We start from the raw sequence: 21,596 nt of genomic DNA, 5'->3' as shown, positions 1-21,596 counted from the left end.
CCCTTCCCGTGGTACAGATGATTAGGTTAGGTGTGTTGCCCTTGGTTCCCCCCCCAGTTATTTTGAAATTTTCCATGGAAATAAAATTTAAATCTAGACTGCTGGAGGCAATTAGAATACCCTGGAAAATTTGCTGCATTTAAAAATTGAAAGATATCACTAGGTAATTTCACACTTTGTAAGTAAAACTCTGTCTTTTCCATTTGTGACAAGATTTGAATTTAATTAGGTAAATGTATGCCCGAAGACTCTAGGGCAGTAGATTCATTTAAAATAAATTAGATAGCTGAGATTTGAAATATATTCATGAGAATTGTGCATAGTGTGTCCTTAAAATGTAAAAAAGGGAAATAGAGAAATTGCAAAAAGAAAACAAGCAAAGTGAATTTTTCTAGAAAATTTTGTTGAAATTGTATATTAATAGGTTTTAGTCATTACATATGACTTTTTAAAATCATACTTAACGAAACTTTAAAAGAAATCTATATTTTAGAATAACACCATACCAAACCATCTAAGAAATAATACCAGGTTTTTTTTTGTTATAAAAATGATGTATAGTTTACCTCGATTCCAGCCCTTAGTGTCCTTCCTTCTTCTGTTCATTGAGTATTTACTGAGATTCCCTAGGTGATAAAACTGCATAGGACAATGGGGATACACACAAAAACTAAGATTTAGTCCTTGCTTTCAGAGAAATTATAGTCCAATAAGCGCTCACACATCACTTTATTTGACTTGTTGCTCCTAGAGTTTTCCGCTGCCATAAATTTGGTTGATTATTTCTTTCTTATCAAAACTCTTTTATCACACTCTGTCCCTCTCTTACTGGGTGAAACTCCTCACTCTTGCCAGTACTGCTACTCCTGGCTATAAACATTTCTCCATTTTCTTACCTGCGCTCTGTTGCAATTCACTCCTCTACATCCAGGTATCACCTTAGTGTCCTTAACAGGGGCATGAGATTCCAGACTGCCGGCACCAGCCACTTGCTGCTTGAATTCATGCGTAACTTTGCAGTCAGAAAGCTGCACACGTGCACTATCGACAAGCGTTCTGTACCTGCATATGTATTCCTATTTTCACTTAATTGTCATCAAGTATAGTGAATCATTTGTGCCCTACGACAGGATATTCTCCACATGTGTTTATTTTCAATCAATAGCTTCTTCCTCAAGCCATGACATTGTCTCATGCCCCTGATTTGGGAGACAGACAGTGGATCTGAGAATCTTCTTTTGTTCCTTCTTTTTACAATCACCACAATGTTTTCATGTCTGTACACATTTTGAAAGACTGTTGTGCTTAACAGCTCTGTACTTTGTTCTTATTGTACATTGGCTTTAAGTTTACATCCTGGAATGAAAAAACTATGTCATTATTCTGTTTTGAAATGCATTTTCTAATTTGTTTTTATTCTAAATCTGAATTTGCTTTGAGAATTTTGGGGCCGCACCTCATCTCAAAGCTTTTCAAGAGGTTAGTGACACGCCAGAATATTGTAAATAAAGACTGACTACCACAGACTTTCTTCATATGCAGCCCAAACCTTAAATTATGTACATGCAGAAATAAAAATGAATTCTGAAAAATGATATTTTTCAAATTTACCTCTGGAAAAACTGTAGAGAAGGGAGCAAAGTTAATTTTAGAGATATTTAAAGGAGTATCTACTGCAAAGAATTCCAAACTGTGGCTAATTGTCTATGGCAGAAAGCAAGAGGAAGTCAGGTTTATATCTATAAGGGAAACTTTCATAACGAGGCAAATAAAAATCACTTGAGAATCATAAATTTATATTTTGAAATGATAGTCATAATATACATAATTAAAAATAAAAATTCCAACTGAAATTTGTAAACATACCTAAAATAAATGCAAATAAAATAATTATTGAAGTTACAAATTTTAAATATGTAATAAGATGTGTCAAGAAAAAAAGAATATAATATATACCTGTAAAACTACTAGTAATTCACAAATACATATTCTTGTCAAAATGTTTTAATGAAAGAAAAAAGGCGTCATAAAACAAAGCAGTGAATAAAATATTAGTCTAATATAAAACACATCAGTTTAACTAGAAATTAAACATTAGAGATTAAATTTTCCCATTATAAAAAAAATTCTCATAATTGTTTTTTTTATTTTTACTTTTATTTCAGCATATTACGGGGGTACAAATGTTTAGGTTACATATATTGCCTTTGCCCTGCCCAAGTCAGAGCTTCAAGCGTGTCCATCCCCAAGATGGAGCGCACCATACCCGTTAGGTGTGAATATACCCATTGTCTCCTCCCTCCTCCCTCCTCCTCAACACCTGATGAATGTTACTACTATATGTGTACTTAAGTGTTGATCAGTTAATACAGTTTGATGGTGAATATATGTGGTGCTTGTTTTTCCATTCTTGTGATACTTCGCTTAGTAGAATGAGCTCCAGCTCTAACCAGGAAAATACAAGACCTACTAGATCACCATTGTTTTTTGTGGCTGAGTAGTACTCCATGGTATACATATAACACATATAATTAATCCACGCATGTATTGATGGGCACTTGGGTTGTTTCCACATCTTTGCAATTGTGAATTGTGCTGCTAAAAACATTCATGTGCAGATGTATTTTTTATAGAATGTCTTTTTTTCCTTAGGTAGATACCCAGTAATGGGATTGCTGGATCAAATGGTCATTCTACTTGTGGCTCTTGAGGTATCTCCATATTACTTTCCACAGGGGTTGTACTAGTTTCCAGTCCCACCAGCAGTATATGAGTGTTCTTACTTTCTACATCCATGCCAACATTTATTGTTTGGGGACTTTTTGATGAAGGCCATTCTCACTGGAGTTAAGTGATATCTCATTGTGGTTTTGATTTGCATTTCCCTGATGATTAGAGATGTTGAACATTTTTTCATATGTTTATTGACCATTAGTCTATCTTCTTTTTAAAAGCTTCTTTTCATGTCTTTTGCCCACTTATTAATGGGGTTGTTTGATTTTTTCTTGCTGATTTTCCTGAGTTCTGTATAGATTCTAGTTATCAGCCCTTTATTGGATGTGTGACATGTGAATATTTTTCTCTCATTCTGTAGGTCATCTGTTTGCTCTGTGATACTTTGTTTGGCTGTGCAGAATTTGATCAGGTCCCAATTATTTATTTTTGTTGTTGCTGTGATTGCCTTTGGGGTCTTCTTCATAAATTCCTTCCCTCGGCAGATGTCTATAAGAGTTTTCCCAACATTTTCTTCTAGAATTCTTATAGTTTCATGCCTTAGGTTTAAGTCTGTTATCCACCATGAGTTGATTTTTGTGAGAGGTGAGAGATGAGAATCCTGTTCCAGTCTTGTATATGTGGCTATCCAACTTTCCCGGCACCATTTATTGAATATGGATTCTTTTCCCTAGTGTATGTTTTTGTCTGCTTTGTCAAAGATTAGATGGCTATATGAGGATAGTTTTATATCTGGGTTCTCAGTTCTGTTCCACTGGTCAATGTCTCTGTTCTTGTGCCAGTACCAAGCTGTTTTCATTACTATAGCCCTGTAGTATAGTATGAAGTCTGGTAGATTGATAACTCCCATTTTGTGTTTATTGCCTAGGATTGCTTTTGCTATATGAAGTCCATACTAAGCATAAAATTATTTTTTCTATATCCATGAAAAATTATGTTGGTATTTTAATAGGGATTGCATTGAATCTGTAGATCACTTTGAGTAGCATAGACATTTTAACAATGTTGATTCTGCCAACCCATGAGCATGGTATGGTTTTCCACCTGTTTACGTCCTCTGCTATTTCCTTCCTCAATGTTTCATAGTTCTCCCTCTAGAGGTCTTTTACCTCCTTAGTTAAAATATATTCCTAGGTAGTTTATTTTCTTTGTTGCTATCCTGAAGGGTATTGAGTCTTTGATTTGGTTCTCAGTTTGACTGTTACTGGTGTATATGAATGCCTCTGATTTGTGTGTATTGATTTTGTACCCTGAAACTTTACTGAATTCATTTGTCAATTCTAGAAGTCTCTTGGTTGAATCCTTGGGGTTTTCTAGATATAATATCATATGACTCTTCGTTTATTTTTTGTTTTGAAGATCTGTCCTGTTTTATCAGAGGGATATTGAAGTTCCCAGCTGGTGAAACAAAAATATCCACTCAGATTTTGTCTCATTTAAGAGAAAAAATTACAATTAAAATGTTAGGTAAATAAGCAAATACAAATAAAAATATTATGTTAGAACTATAACAAAGGTAAAACTGAAGGAAAAATAGCATGAAATATGACAAGCAGAAATGTGTTTTTTCACAATGTAGAATCTCCAATAAATGAAGAACCACAGATGTTTCTATTTAATGGAACACTTAAAATCATTTAAAATAAGGATGAGTATAGTAAAATCAACACATATTTTTTCTACTTCGGATAATAAAGTAAAATTCACATGAGTTTTCCATAGAAGAGGAAATAAATTGATTTAATATATGCAACATTTAAAGAGCTGTGAAAACCGATGGCACAGAATGTAACTATGTAACTCGCCCTAGATCACACAGACATTATGGTTGGGTTATAATTTGATTTTAGGCAGTCTTCAGAGTCTGTGCTCTTTTATTAATGCAGGAATTCTAACAAACTTGTTAATAGAAAATCTATCACTGCAGAAAATACCTCAAATAGTGCCAAGAATGCAACTATGTGAAAGTGACTAAAATTATAGAAAACTATGAAAGAAAACTTCAATCACTTAAGATTTATCCATGGTGTTACAGGGGTTGACTGACTACTTTTTCAATTTATTTTCTTCTTTTTAATTGTCTTCAATTTACAAAAGGAAAACATCCTTAATAAAATATGCTAAAGAAGTTAAGAGAAAACTCACATATTTCCATCAGTTACCATTCACTATTGCAGCATGTTGCAGCACATCTTTGCAGTGTTCCTCGCCTACATTGGTGTCCACCACCACCATGGCCTCTTTATAAGTGTTACAAATTATGAATGATGCATGGGGCCTACCTCTCACATATGTGTGTTAAAACACACACATGAATGCACATATACATGACTATTGATACACACATACACATATGTGTATGCACATAAAATTTTGGAAATTATTTTCTACAACTATGGCTTTCTATTATTGAATATTTTATCATATGACTATATACTCTTTTACATTATGTAGAATATTCAACTTTGGATTAGTTACATTATTTTTCTGTAATTAATAATACTTCAATTATATATATATATATATATATAATTTTAAAAACGTATTTATAGCTTTCAAATGTATTCCAAAATATCCTACAGATTGATTATACCAGTGTGAACTCCAGCAACAGTTTACGGACATTTTAATTTCCTTTACTACCTTTCACTTATTGATTAGCTCCTGTATTAGGGTAGCTCTTCTGTGATAGCTTTTCTTGTAATATTGCTGGAAATTATTTAGTCTGTGATTTCCCATTTTCCTTTTTATTGTTAAATATTATGCCAATTTTCATAAAGTTGATATATTCATGTGTTTTAATTTATCAATATATTTATTTTCTACTATTTATGCTAAGGTTTGGGGGGGCATAAAGCAAAATATAAAAAAAGATGTAATGGGTGTATTTCCAAATCGTTAATAAATTGCCTCAGTACTATCCATTGACATTCCATTATGACAGTACTGATATGTCTGATACGCTATCCGATCGTGTTAAAATGGGGATTCTCATATATACACTGAGTGTGTTCTGGGGTCATTTTATTTAACTTACCTCACCATTACCCCACCCATTTCACATAGTTTCACATTGTTAGTCTTTTTTAATATGTGAAAGTTCAAGTCCATTTTTATTATTTGCGGTCAATCTAGCCCAGTGCTTCCCTATAAATATATAATCTAAGCCACATATGCAACTTTAAATTCAAAGTGGCAACATTTTAAAAGGTAAAAATAAATAAATAAAATTGATGTAAATAAATTTTATTTAATGTATTATATCAAAATTTATTTCAGTTTATAATCAATATTAAAATTATTAATGTGATATATTACATTCTTTTTTTTGTACTATGACTTTGAAATCTAGGGTGTGCTTTACATTTATTATATACAGACAGTCCCTGACTTTTGATGGTTCAACTTATGAGTTTTCAAATTTAAGATGGTGTGAAAACAATATGCATTCAGTAAAAACCATACTTTGAGTACCCATACAACCATTCTGCATTTTACTTTCAGTACAGTATTCAATAAATTACATGAATATTTTCAACACTTTATTATAAAATAGGCTTACCATTAGATGATTTTGTCCAACCATGGGTTAATGTAAGTGTTCCGAGCACGTTTAAGGTACGCTAGGTGAAGCTATGACGTTTGGTAGGTTAGGCATATTAAACACATTTTCAACTTATGATATTTTAGACTTATAATGGGTTTATCAGGATGTAACTCCATCATGAGTCAAAGAGCATCTGTGCAGAATTAGGTATTTGTGTATACCTGAGTATTTAGACTAGACACATTTCAACTGTTTAACAAGCACGTGCAGCTAGCAGCTATCATATCAGAAAGTGAAGTTCAAGCGCTTTTGTAGATAAACTTTTACCAAGTGCTAGAAATACTTTGTTTACTGGAATTATGTGTTATAGGTGAATTTTGAAAAGATTTATAACTTCGTGCAATTTTTTATCATGGGATTACTTGATTAATTGCAGACACACATTAGACACATCAACATGTAAACAGCACTGCCCTCTAGGATGACAGTAACAGGTTTAATGTCTCTTATGTTTTCTGTAACTTGCAACTTTTACATATGTATAGAAAAACAGAATAGATAGAAAAATAGAATGGTTTTAGAGAGACCACTATTTTCATAGGGTTGATTTTACACAAGAATTTGTGTAACAACTGAAATAGTAAAGATCCTAGAAAAAAAATTTCTCAACTACTGCAAAATTAAAACAAACTAAAATAAAACACTACAGTCAGCAAAATAACATACAAGAGGATTTTCAATAGATTAATACAGAATTGTTTCATTTCCACTACTTCTACCAGTATTTTCAGTTATAATTGACGCACTCACTGTTCTCAATGTGGAAATTTAACCTTGTCAAGAATTTGGGTTGCTATATTTAACTAGTATTGAGTACCGTGCCATCGAAGCCCCATAAGATAAAGAAAACTGCTACTTAACCAAGAGCATCCATTTTATGTTCTAAAAGGTCATTATTTTTTATTACATGTACAATTTAAGGATTGTGACATAGTGAATTATTTGGACTCGAAGTCACTCAACTAGTCTCACTGGTTCTACATGTGGCTCTAGCATGAATTTAAGGTTATTTGTGAATCGAGGTGTCCACAGATAGTACTGATTCCCCAGCCAGGTTTTAAACAGATTTCAAAATGCTTACTTAGTGTTCTTATAAAGATCATTGTCTATTTTAACATAAAATTGAACTGGAAACTGAAGCCAAAATTTATTGGACATTTTGGCTGCATATATTTTATTATTAGGTTATTTTATTTTTCTGTAAGTTCTGTAGAAACTTTTAATTTACACCTTCATTTTACTGAAGTGGGAAAACACTGTGGTACCTGCTGCATGTGGCTACAGGGTCATTTTTCACTCGATCAATGCTTTCATCAGTCTCCACAAGCGATTTTCGCACCACCAATTGGATAGACCACGCAGGTAATGAAATCTAGTCTGGGCGATAGACATGGAGTCCAAGCCACGTTCCACCATGCCACATTATGTTTTGGCTGGAGACAGGCACACAGCTGTTCTGTGCTCGTGCCACCCACTTGGTCTCTTAGAAATACCTCGCAATGAAAGGTATTTTGCATTTCAGGCTTGAAAAACTTTCAATCCATATTAATATTGGCATAGCCCAAAGCTAAGTTCTGTTTCTGTTTAAACTATCTTTAGAACTAGATTATTGCTCATTTTTTAACATTTGTTTATTCATATTTATTAATTTTAAAAATGTCACCATTCATTGTGTGTCCCCACTGTCTAGCTCAGAATCCTGTGTATGGAAATTTCCAAATAGGTGTTTTTAAATGAATGAATGAATGAATCAATTAATCATTGCAAGGAGCTTTGTTGAAAAGATGATACAATATTTCAGGTAAGAGTAAGCATATGATCTAACCGGCAGCCAATTTCATATCTAAAATTGAAAGGATAAGACTTCTCCTATATCATCTTTTCAAGCTGCTTCTGTGCTAGGTTTTATTCCCACCGTGTTCCCTCTGATACGCAGCGGAAAACCTTGCCAGTTCATCATCCTCACTGACAGATAACACAGCAGGTGGATGAACTTTCACACAAAGAAGCAGGATCCTTCAATTCTTCATTACTCCTTCTGCTTACGTAAGAAACTCCTGGTGAGTGTGCCTACTTCTCTGCCTCAACTCCCCTAACTCCAACCCAAGACCCACTGCAGTTCGGTGGCTCCCTTACCACTGTACCGTATGCATTGGGCACTTCATTTGATTAAGGCCTTTCCAGCATGGAATTCCTTTCCTTCACTCATCTACCAAAACAGCCAACAGAGCTAGTGTGAATGGTTGTAGACAAATACAATCTCCAGTTTTTGTCTCTTTGATTAAATAAATAGAATGATAATTAGTTCCCCCGGAAAATGATAACTAAACTTAACTTTTCCATTAGAAAATTATATGCCCCATGCCAAAGAAAAATTCATATAAACATTCATTGAATACATTGTCATCGAATACCCATTCTGTGCCCAGAAACATGATAGAAGAGCAATGGGACAAAACTGATGGAATTTGCTTTACTGGTGGCATTGGGGATGGGGAGGATGAGGATAGGTAATAAACTAATAAGCTAATAAATACGCAAGGTAGATATAGAAGGAAATAAAACAGGACAGATGCATGTCTCATCTCTGCTGACCCCTGACTGCCGGGAATGAGGCTTTTATGAGAAATTCTGTGGAAGACTGGGGAAGCAAATCAGAGCTCTCGAGGTGGGACCAAACACGGACTATTTATGGAATACCAAGACCAGGGATGTGATCAGGGTTAGGCAAGTAGGACACTTGCCTCAGGAGCAGCTTTCCAAGGGTGCCAAAAACTCAGTAATTGTGATAAATATTGTAATGCAATATTTTACAACAAAGTGACAAACAATGCAAATATTAATGATAAACAACATATTAAAAATGTTATAAAGGAAGGCTGTTGTGATTTGTTTTATGATTCCCTCCCTGTTTTCACTCGAAGGAACAGTCGGTTCGAATCCGATGCGTTTTCCCACTGCCCGCATGACGTCCTCCCAAGGTTGATGAGGGCTTAGGAAGAGATTGGACAGCACCGGGCTTTCAGGTAGCACACTATTTTTTCAATTGTAGATATTTCATTAATATTATTTCTTCCACTTGGCTCAAAATGTGGGAGGACGTTTTGAGAAGTGTGCATGGTGGTGCACAGTTTACATTTCACCTCTTTCAAAATGGCTGAGCCGGTGTTACTGGAGCAAGTATGTTTGGAGGGTGATGAGGAGGGAGTCGGAGCAACAGGAAGTTGTGTATCACACTAGAGCCTTGAGAGACAGGCACTGCTATGAGTTTAGGAGAATTTTACTTTGTGATTTTTCCCAGTGCATTTAGAGGGATAAAGATGAAATGAGTTTTGTTGGGGAACAATATTGAATCAATTGACTCTCTGTGTTCTCCTGCTATTTATTTATTTATTTTTAGAACAATAGCAACAGCTTGTCTGTTAGTTCAGAATACAACATATTTTGTTATATATCTGATATTATCTTTCCCTTGAATTAAAGTGTATATGCTGATATGTCTAATATGTAGAATCCTAATAAATCTTTTTCTTAAGTTGCATATAGTTAGAATTATTCCTGTTATTTTTTAAAAATTCATTACATTAGCTTCACACTATACCCACAGATACTTTTGTTTGCTGAAGCATTTTTATATATTTGCATCTAAACTTTTTAAAATTAATATAAAATTTATAAAATAAGTGTTACATTCAATAAATAAAACATTTTTATTGCCTAAGTTTATGAAGATAAAATGTAACATTATTTAGCAATGAGTTTGACAACCCTCTGGAGATCCTTTCGGCTAGGAGTATTGTGTTCTTATTTGACAATGCATCTGAAGTAATCTCATTACATAAATGCTTTGAATTACAAAAAGTGTGTCAAGAAATTGTACTGTTTAGTAAAATTGCTTAATTGGCTAAGAACAACTGAGAATAGAAATAAAGATTCAAACACACTCTTCGTTCTATAAAAGTTGAATCAGGATATCTCCATTTTGATTTCATTTGATAAACTATCACCTATGAAAATTAAACTGTCACCTTGCTCACCTCCGTCATAGAGAAAGCAGATGCTCAAACATTTCCATCCCGAGGTAAGTATATGGAGAGTCACACAATTTGAAATCTAATTAGTATTTAATAAGCCATTTGAAAATGATGTCATTCAACTCTTACAAATGAATCCTGCTCTTTCAACACCTGCTGGTATTCTGTAACGGTAATTATTTCATGACAAAAAGAGGCTTGAACCGGTCCGTATTAACACAAGCATCTCTCATGACTACTCCACACAGTTTCCTCTGGAAAATGTTAACAGCCTCCTCCTGGCTTAAGAGGGAAGAAGCTGCTGGAGACATAATGAGACTCGTTCTGAGTGGAAGAGACTTTACCATTCTAAAATGCAATTTCAAAAGGGCAAAGAGAGCAAGGGACCATCCCCAAGCTGTGAAACATCTTCCAGAGATTTCTTAACTAAGTGTATTTTGGTTCATTTCTTTAAAAAGAGACTTGCATGGATGACATCATAGGAAATGTAATAGCAAAGTACTCTTTCACTAAAAGTGTGAATTTTAAAGTTAGCAAAGTATCTCCTTTAAATTAACCTGACATAAGCAAAACTGTCAAATTATTGCAAAACCTTTCCTCAACCAATGTTGAGTACCTCTGAGTGACTGACTACTCTGGTTTATCCTAAATTCAACTTAGATGTGCCCAGTTCATTGTTAGTTTTAGTTCTAATGATATCACTAGCAAAAAGAGAATAATACTTCACAAAATGTCTGTGATTATTAGGCAAAGTCATGAGTGTCAGAAGCCCTCTCCCACAGTCGCACCAGTAAGTTGTCACGCCGTTCTCTCCCAGGTGCTGCCGCTGTGGAAGTCCCAGCACAGTCTGCAGGTGAAAGAAACTAGAGCCAGTCACAGCCCATGACCTGCCTCCACACAGCCAGGGTACCTTTATTTGACAGAAAATTGTTAACATAGATTGTTAATTATGACTTCTACAAAATTACATTTCTCATTTGACTAATTCTACTAGTTTCATCTATTTCCAAGTAAAGAGCAATGTGAGATCATTTCACACAACTAATTTCATTTGCCCATTTACTGTGCCCAGAGCCCATATCAGTAATCTTCAATCAGTAGAAATGATTATTCTTTAACTTAGTTCTTTATTTCAAATACTGTTTATGTGAGATCAATTCTTCTTCATCTACATAGAGGAAAGCCTGTGTTATGTTACAGCAATTTTTGCAAATGAGTTGAAAAAAAGTAAAAAGGAAATATTTGCAGAATAAATTTTTGCCGTAAAGATAAATCCTCAACAGTATGTGGCGCAGACCGCCAATGCTAAATTGAATTACCCTATGAAGCTGTGTATGTAGTCAGCCAAATGATAGATGACTCACTTGTATAAAGAGGACAGTGTGTGTGTGTGTGTGTGTGTGTGTGTATGTGTGTGTTGTAATTTTAAAACATGGGGTGGTGTGGTAGATACTGCTTTTTGTCAAACCGATATTAAATTCTTCCTATATTTTACTCTTGGAACCTCGATTTTGTTACATTTAACAATGTGCCCGACTTCCTTTGAAGATAAGGGTGGTAGATAACTTAATTCATGGAATGGGTGTTCGCAAAAGAAACAGATTTTTAGAGAGGTAGATACCCGTCGTTATATGCCCTTTTCCCCTTTGTGAATGTCTATGCGATATAGGAGGTGTAAGAGACAAACAGAATTACTAAACCTAGGTCCTCAGATAGGTGATTAGAAAAAAAATAGGAACTTGGCTCTCTGGCGCCTCTGCAGAGCATAGAGCTGCCTTCTTAGCTTACTGCCTCTCTCCTTTCCCACCTTCTCCTCCCAGAAGTCTTGTTATGGGAGAAAAAAAAAGCTGCTAATTTAGTTATGCTACCTCAAGTAGCATTCTAAGTATTTGCAACTGCATACAGCCCAGTTGATACAAGGAGGTAGAGAAATAATATCCGTTATACCTAAAACAGGTTATTAAAAAGAACTTTTCTTATGTTGAGAAATATTTGCTGAAATATTCAGGGCAAGCTTGTATTCCAAGGGCTAGCTTTAGTCTTTGGAGAAGATTAAAGAGCAGAGTGAAAAGGATTTTTTTTAAGAGGATTGTTCGCTTCCAGAAGACGTCTACTGCTCCCATTTCCAAGCCATGTGTCAGGGTGCTTTAAGGAAACCTTGGAAAAAGTGGAGTTCTTCATCTCTATGAAGACTGACAAAAACTCCCTCCCTGAAAACGAATTATTTTATATTTATGTCTCTGTGCTCCTGTTTTTCCTTCTAGCAGATTTTATTTTATTCTCATTACCACATGCAGGCCAAGACACTTAAGCAACAGAGGATTATCTTTTTTATTTTTTAATAATATCTTTCTTATTCTTCACTCATCTAAATGATCCTCTTAATTCTACCCCCTTCTCTATCATACAATCCCTAACATTTTAGCTCATAGTTTCTGATTTTAGGCATCATTTTCCATCTATAATATTCTTCAAAATAGTATAGAGAGTTTTGGGAAGATAGATAATTTTTAACGTGTAAGATGCATCTTCTCAGTGAAAAACAGGTTGGTTTACAGCTAAATTGAAAACACATATTTCATGTTTCCATTTACTGATTTTCGAATGGCATCAATTAACATTATTTAATGATATTTGATGCCATCACATTGTCTTTTCTTAGCCTGTTGTAGTGGATTACACTTTTCTAAATTTGCAAAGTTGAAAGAGCTTTGCGTCATTCGGTTGTAGTGGAAAACACTTTTCATACATTTTTAGATTTGATCTCCTAATTTTTATTGAGGATTTTTACATCTGCCTTCATCCCTTTCACATGGTATCTTTATCTGGTTTTCGTATTAAAGTGATACGGCTGTATAGCATGAGTTAGGAAGTGTGCTCCCCGCCTGTTTTCTGGAGGAGACTGTAGCGTATATTCTGACTGATTGTCTGCCTGCCTCATCGACCACTCCTGAAAGGGAAATATTGGAGTATTCAACTGTAATCGTGTATTTGACTAACTTTTCTTGCATTTCTTTCAGTTGTTGTCTTACACTCTGATACTCTATTGTTAGCTGTGTACATATTTAGGATTGTTATGGGAGTTTTTGAGAATTGACTGCTTTATCATCATGCGATGTTCTTCGTTATCCCTGACATTTTATCTCATTCTAAAATCTTCTTTTACCAAAGTTAATATAGATGCTCCAGCTTTTCTTCCATTAATATTGACTTAGCATATCGTTTCCCAACAGTTACATAATCTCTACAAATGTTTATATTTAAAGTGAATTTCTTAGAGAGGACGTATAATTTGGTCTTGTGTTTTATTCATTCTGACAATTGCTGTTCTTTTAATTGGTACCTAGACTATTCACATATAAAGTTAATTCTTGAGTCACATTTCTTCCTATGATATTTGTAACTATTTTCCATTTATTTCATTTGTTGTTTTCTTTTTCCCCCATTTTTCTGCCTTATAATTTTAACTGAGAATTTTATATAATTCCATTGTGTCTCCTCTTTTAGCACATCAATTACACTTTAATTTCTTTTAGCGGTTGTCCTGTGGTTTGCAAATGTGTATGTTGTGTGTCCACCTTCAGACAACATGGACCTCCTTGCTCGTGCTGCAGCATAGCACGGTGTTTGGAGTCCCTCATCCCTTGCGACTCGGTCATTTGTTTCATGATACTTACCCAGTGTTAGAGTCATTCAATATGTTGTTGCTGTTATCACTTTAAAAAGTTATCTTTTAGATCAAATAAGAATAATATAAAAAGATGATTTTATTTTACCTTCATTTATCTATATATTATATATGATAAATACATTTGTATAATATTTATATATTTATATATTTGTATATTACTCCACTCACTTTGTGCTCATATAATTTCTGATGAGAAGTTGTTATAATTCCTAATTCTTATCCTTGTTCCTCTGTAGGTACGTTGCAGGTTGGTTTTTGCTTATTTGCTTGTTTTCCTTACCTCTGGCTCCTTTAACGATTCTCCTTTTGTCTTTGGTTGTCTGCGGTTTGAATATAATATGCCCAGTGTGGTCATTCGATACTTAACCTGCTTAGTGCTCTCTGATGTTTTTAAATCTGTGGCTTCATGTCATTGATTTTGGAAAAATTTCAGGCAACATTACTCCATATATTTTTTTCTGTTCCATTCTTTCTTCTTCTGGTCTTCCAATTATGGATATGTTACTTCTTTTGCAATTTTTGTACCATTCTTAGATATTCTGTGTGGTTTTTGTTGTTTTTTTTTTTTTTTTGTATTCTTCTTTTCTTTGCTTTTCAGTTTGGAAAGTTTCTTTTGACTTATCTTCAAACTCACTAATTCTTGCTCCATTCACGTCTAGTTTATCACTGAGCACATCAATGCTGCTCTTCACTACTGCTAGTGTTTCTTAATTCTAGCACTTCCTTTTGATTTAAGGTTTTGAAGTTTCCATCTTGCTGCTGCTATCATCTCCCATCTGATCTTACATGCTCACTACCTTTTCCTTACACATATTAATCATAGTAATTTTAAGTTCCCTTTCTCTTATATCCAATATCTGTGTTATATCTGAGTCTGTTTCTGACACTTTCTTTGTCTTCACATTTTGTTTTCACTTGTCTTTTAGCACGCTTTATGTATTTTTGTTGAAAGTAGACATGTTGCATCACATAATAGAAACTGATGTGTTTCATTTAATGTTAATATTGTTAGGGTTGAACTGTATTTAATATTTACAGTGTCTATAGGTACCTAAGGCATCAAATTCCTCTTTGTCCTTGTTTTTGTCACCCCTCTTTGGGCTCCTCTAAGAAACCTCCCCAGACATACTCTGGCTGCTGCTGATGTGATCTGCTGATACACTGGAGCCGTGCTGGGTGGTGATGATAAGGTCGGGTGGAGGGAAGGCCTTTCATAATCTGATAATTAAACCTAGGGAGGTCTATGTACCGTAGGGATCCTGTGTTCCTCGGTTTGGCCTTCACAAATGTTTCTTTTCTATTTTTTTTTTTTTTTTTTTTTTTTTTTGGAGATAGAGTCTCACTCTGTTGCCTGAGCTAGAGTGCCGTGGCATCAGTCTAGCTCACAGCAACCTCTAACTCCTGGTCTCAGGTGATCCTCCTGCCTCAGCCTCCTGGGTAGCTGGGACTACAGGCATGCGCCACCATGCCCAGCTAATTTTTTCTATATAATTTTAGTTGTCCAGATAATTATTTTCTATTTTTAGTAGAGACGGGGTCTCGCTCTTGCTCAGGCTGGTCTCAAATTCCTGAGCTCAAGTGATCCTCCCGCCTCGGCCTCCCAGAGTGCTAGGATTACAGGCGTGAGCCACCACGCCCGGCCCACAAATGTTTCTTTATGAAATATTAGGGAAGATAGCAAGGTTTGAGGAGCTGGTGTCAGAGAAATGCCATCTCCCAAGTGGAATGTTCTGGTAAAGTCTTCTCCACTGGAGAGCAGGACTTCCTTATGCAGAGTGCTCTGGATCTGCTTTGTAGTGGTCACTTCTCACCTCCCCCTGCCCTGTCAGGAGAGCACCCCTCTTGGCTCTTCACCGTAAGAGCCTGGTGGTATTCCTTGGGCTAAGACCATGATAGTGCCGGGCCCTAACACTGCAGCAGTGAGAGTTTTGCGCTCGTGTGCTAGTTCACACTTCTCCTCTCGCAAGTCATCAAAATGAGCACTTACGTGCTTCAACAGTTTGGCTCTGCTGCCTGTGCTTCAGCTAGGGAGATCTCAGCTGCGACACCCCAAGTGTGCCTGTCTTTCCCGACACAGAATTTCAGTTTGCTGTATAATCTGAGTCCTTTGACGGATTCAAGAAAAGTCATTAATTTTCAGCTTGTTCTGCTTTGTTTTTACAAGGGCAAAGTGACAACTCCCAAGCTCTTAAGATGTTGCAGCCAATACTACATATGTTTTGAATAGCTGCATTATTGAGACATAGTTTACATCCCATAAAAATCTCCACACTAAAGTGCACATTTCAGTGGATTTTGGTGTATTCACAGGGTTGTGCAACAATCAATACGTTCTAATTTCAGAATATGTTTATTTACTCAAAAAGAAACTGCGCCATTAACAGTTGCTCTATACTCCTCCCTCCCGCAGCCTCTGGGAAGCTCCGGTCCACACTCTGTCCCTGTGCCGGCCGCCTCTGCCTAGTTCGTGTGCACCGAGCCACGGAATTTGGTTCCCGGCACTTTCACTCACCACGATGTTTTCCAGGTTCATCTGCTTGCAAGCTGTGTCAGCGCCTCATCGCATGTCCCACGCTGTGCAAGAATAGTATCCACGTGTGGGCGTTCGTACGCACGGACGATGTGGCGACGTTTTGTTGATCCATCCATCCCTTGATACACATTTTTTTTTGGTTTTTTATTTTGTTTTTTTGTTTGTTTGTTTTTTACTTTTCAGTTATGTATAGTGCTATCACGAACATTTGTGTGTAAGTTTTTCCAAGAATATGTAAGTACAATTTTCTCAGATATATACCTAGTGCTAAACTTGCTGTTTCCCATGAAACTATAGCCTGAATATTTACATCCTCCCCACAAAAAAAAATGATACACTGAAATCCTAACCCCCAATGTGATGATTTGGGGAGGTGAGGCCTTTGGGAGGTGATTAGGTCATGAAGGCAGAACCCACATAAAGGAGACTAGTGCACTTACAAAAGAGGCCCCAGAGGGACCCTCACCTCTTCCACCGTGTGAGGCTAGAGTGAGAAGGTGGCTCCGTGAACCAGGAACTGGGCCCTGACGAGGCACTGAATCTGCCGGTTCCCCAGTCTCGGACTTCCCAGGCTCCAGAACTGCGAGAAATTAATTTCTGTTGTTTATAGGCCGAGTCTGTGGCATTTTTGTTATAACAGCCCAAATGGCATAAGACATCGTAACTCTATGTTTACTAGTTTGAAGAACTGCCAAACTGTTTTACACACTAGCTGCCTCATTTTACAATGATACTAGTGAAGTACATATTTTCTAATTTCTTCACTTCCTTGCCAATACTTGTTATTGTCCATGCTTTCTATTACAGCCAATCTAGTAGGTATGTGGTAGAATCTTACTGTGGTCTCGGTTTGCATTTCCCACATAGCTGAAAATATTGAGCGTCTTTTCCTGTGCTTATTGGCTATGTGTACATCTTCTCTAAAGAAATGTCTATTCAGAAACTTTGTCCATTTTTAATTGGGAATTTCTCTTTTTATTGAATTGTAAGATTCTCTGTGTATTCTAGATGCAGGAGGCACTTAGCAGGTTTTACAAATATTTTCTACCATTCTATGGATTGACTCTCTACTTTTTGATGATGCCTTCTGTTAAATTATGTCAAATGATGTCAGAAGTTATTAATTTTGGTGAAGTTCAATATATTTAGATTCTCTTTTTTCATTGGTGATTTGGGTGTCATATAAAAAATTATTGCCTAATCTAAAATCACAATATTTTATGCCTATGTTTTCTCCTAACAGTTTTGTAGTTTTAGCTCTTAACTTTAGGTCTGTGATCCATTTTGAATTAATTTTTACATAAAAATACATTTTATATGTGTCCAGTGACAGGGATCCAATGACTTTCTTTTGTCTGCAGACATCCGATGTGATTCAGTAAAAAGAATTTTCATTCACCACTTTGAGTTGTTTCTGCATCTTTGCAGAGTATTAAATTTGTGAGTTTATGTCTAGACTCTCAATTCTATTGCATTGATCTATATCTCTATTCTTATGCCAATATCACACTGTATGGACTACTGCAGTTTTGTAGTATGTTTTAAAATTGGTATGTGTGAGTCCTCTAACTTTTTTTTTTTAGTTTGTCTTGGCTATTCAGGGTCCCTTGCTACTAAGAATGGAGCTTTTCAGGGAAGTTGATGTGATGTACTGGTTTAAATAATTTCTTTATTGGAAACGTACATTTATTATGTGAATGATCATAATTTGGGAAAATGGGAAAATAGCTTGAAGTGTAATACTTTTTAAAACTAGCTGCAAAGATGCATACATGTATTTTCACTATTAAAGATATGTTTTTATTGAAGTTGGATAATCTTATAGACATGCATATTTATTTTTTGAAGCCTAAATACTTAAAAGAGCACTTAGCTTTCATTTTATAAATATGTGATGCAAATATTTATGTCTTATTCAATTTTCTTTTAAGTATCATAATTTTGGATTTTTCCAACTCTTCTTTAGTTGATTTGTCATAATATTCTTTTAAGTTGGAAAACACCTTAAAACCCAGTGCAAGTCTTCATCTTTAAAGACAAAGATTAATATCTAATAGATGTGAAAAGGCATTATGCCCTTTAACCAAGTTTAAACTAATATATTAATATTAATAAGCATTAATATTAATTTTATAACATCGGCTTGATCTTTCTATCTTTTGCTCTCTCCTTCTCCTCCTCTATCCCCCACCCGCTTTGGTTCAGCGTACGTTCATTGTGAGTCACTAGAGTAGATTAGGGCTGATGAAGCACACAGGGAAGACTATACAGCTGCATTCACTTCCAGCAAGTCTCGAATTTTGAATACAATTATTTTTAGAGATAGGTAGGTGAAGAGATAAAGAAATAGATATGTGTCTACATAATATATGGGTTACATATTTTATTAATTATATATAAATATACACATTAAAATTGCCTTTTCACCTGAAGGATCAGTTCCCAGCCTTATAACCTAAAAAATAACTTTGTTAGTTTCAAAATATATTTCGGGGAATTAGTCCTATATGCTTACATTTTAGAGAGTTTTTCATAGCCGTATATGGGAGCTTATATATTCTTTTATTTACAGGTACATAGAAAATTGTTGGATAGTTGTATCACAGATATACCAAGCTCTCTGATTTACCAAACTTTTGATCTTATAAATTGTACCACAAGTTATTATTTAATATATGTGCCATTTTTTATGTATGAAATTATATCTGTAGGATTAATTCCACTAAAGGTAAATGTCACTAGAGTTGAAGACTTGTCTTTCTTGGGGCTAATAAGAATTTACCCACCCACCCATGTATAAGTAAGCCAATGTATCTCAGCCTTGCCTAATTTACTTCTTCTTACTCTGACAGGTCACAGATGTGCACTGAGTAAAATTTCAATGTATTGTATTTCAATGGTGCTGAGCATCAGTTCACAAAACTCTTACATGTGTCTTGTAAGTCTCATTTTCTCTGAATTATCTGCTCATATATTTTGTCATTTTTTCTATTGAGCTATTGGTCCTCTATTATTGATTTTTATGATTTCTTTATAATATTAGCTATTTATTGTGATATAAGTTATAATTTTTTCCATTCTGTCATTTGAATTTTGACTGTGTCGCGGGGTGTGTGTGAGTGTGCCTTTTTAATACGTTTTTCTCCACCTATCCTCCCGTTGCTATACTCCCACTGGCTCTGTCCAGCGGACTCTGCCCTAGGAGCTGGCCTCTATGTCACATACGTCCTCAGGCCAGGGGCCATCTGGCCACGTACAGCCACTGCAAGGAGACTGCAGATAGGAGGAGAGAGTCGGTTCACATCTCTGCTGCCCCTTCTTGCTCCTGTGCTCTGTCATGGGCAGTAGCTACACATTTTACCACTTCTCCTCCATGGCTCCAGCTCTCAACAGACTCCAGGCAAACTCTTTCATCCCTCTTGCCCCATAGATCCATGTGAATTGTGACTAATTTTGTTAGGAAATGGATGCCTTAATCGTTTTTGTTTGTCTTTTAAGCTCTGTAGAAATATCTTCCTTAAAATCTCTGTATTTAGACAATCTGCAATGAATTTTGGTTTCCATGGATACCCATTACATTTTTCCTTTGTGTGTGTGTAGCCAAGGTCCTGTGGCTATGCCTTCAGCACATCCAAAATGCAGACAACTCCTCCTTCCTCTGACGGTGCAAATCCCCGTCATCTCTTACCCAGAATACACGAATGGTTGGTTTCTCTGCTTCTAGGTTTGCCCCATCATTTCTCCTAAGTACAATCAAAATTATCATTGTAAAAAATAACCAGTATCTCATAAGGAGTGGATAAGCTCAACAGGTTGGAAGATTGTACAAAGTGCAGGTTTTACTAAAATATCTTTTCTGCTTAATTCCTCTGGGGACTTAGCAAGATGGTAACTGGAGTTTGTGACCTCAGGAAATTCTTCTTGTCAAAAGAACGTGGAACATCTTACTGAGAAACACGTCCCCAGGCACTAGCTTAAAGGAGAAACCTAAATATCACATTTTAATCTTCCCTCCTCCCCCAAACTGTTTAATTGATCATGAAGGTCTGACAATTCTACTTCCCAAACTCCACTCAAAAATCTCAAACCTTCATTTTTCTAATTGCTGTTTTTGCCTTACTTTCCTCCAGTCCATCCTTTAGCTTCAGCCAGAATGAATATTCTGATCTGCTACCTAATCCTGCCACTGCCTAATCAAATCCTTCTCGAGTAAATTCACATATTTTATTTGCTGCACAACGATCCCATGTTCAATAACACTTTACCATGTGTGGCTTTATCAGGGCCGTCATTGCTGTTTACTCCACACTTATCAACTGCTTTTTAATTTTCAAAGTGCAACCCACTTTTCGTTCTATTCTTCCCATCTTTTTCATTTGTCCAATTCTAATACATTTTCACCAACTTCGTCAAATGCTAGCATTTTTGTAAAGGTTCCTGCACCACAAACTCTACTGAATTTAGATTCTCTTCCTACCAGTTTAAAAAACACCCCCTAATTTCATTATAGGGATTTTATAAAGCTTTATAAGCTCAGGCCGTCAATTTGCTCTTCTCCACCTGTACTGGGGATCCGGCAAGAACGCCCTTTGGCAGAGTCACGTCTTAGCTACAGACTAGAATTTGCCGAGTGCAGATCTGCTGCATAAAATATCTTGGCATGCCTTTGTCATGGGAATACGTTGTTTATTCTTTTCTCCTTGATGTCTTTATGGGAAAATTTGAATGTAATTAAATAATCAATAGTTTTTCTTTATCAACTTCCTACCACACCAACATTTTCAAAAATATAATACTTAATTCAATATGAGGATTGGATGGTTTTACTCATAAAGTTCTGATAACTAACTGCACAATATTACTAAGATATTATCTTCTTCAACAAAAAAATTGGCAACCAGGATTTTGAGGGAGTTTGTTATTTCTAAATATCACACGCCTGTTGCAAAAAATGTAGGACCCCTTGGAACTCCGTGTGTCTGTTCTTGGGTGCAAAAC

This window comes from Propithecus coquereli, unplaced genomic scaffold (genome assembly GCF_000956105.1).
Source record: "Propithecus coquereli isolate 6110/MARCELLA unplaced genomic scaffold, Pcoq_1.0 Scaffold294, whole genome shotgun sequence".
Taxonomy (NCBI): Eukaryota; Metazoa; Chordata; class Mammalia; order Primates; family Indriidae; genus Propithecus; species Propithecus coquereli.
The sequence above is the reverse complement of the archived record's forward strand: the minus strand, read 5'-3'. Positions refer to the sequence as shown.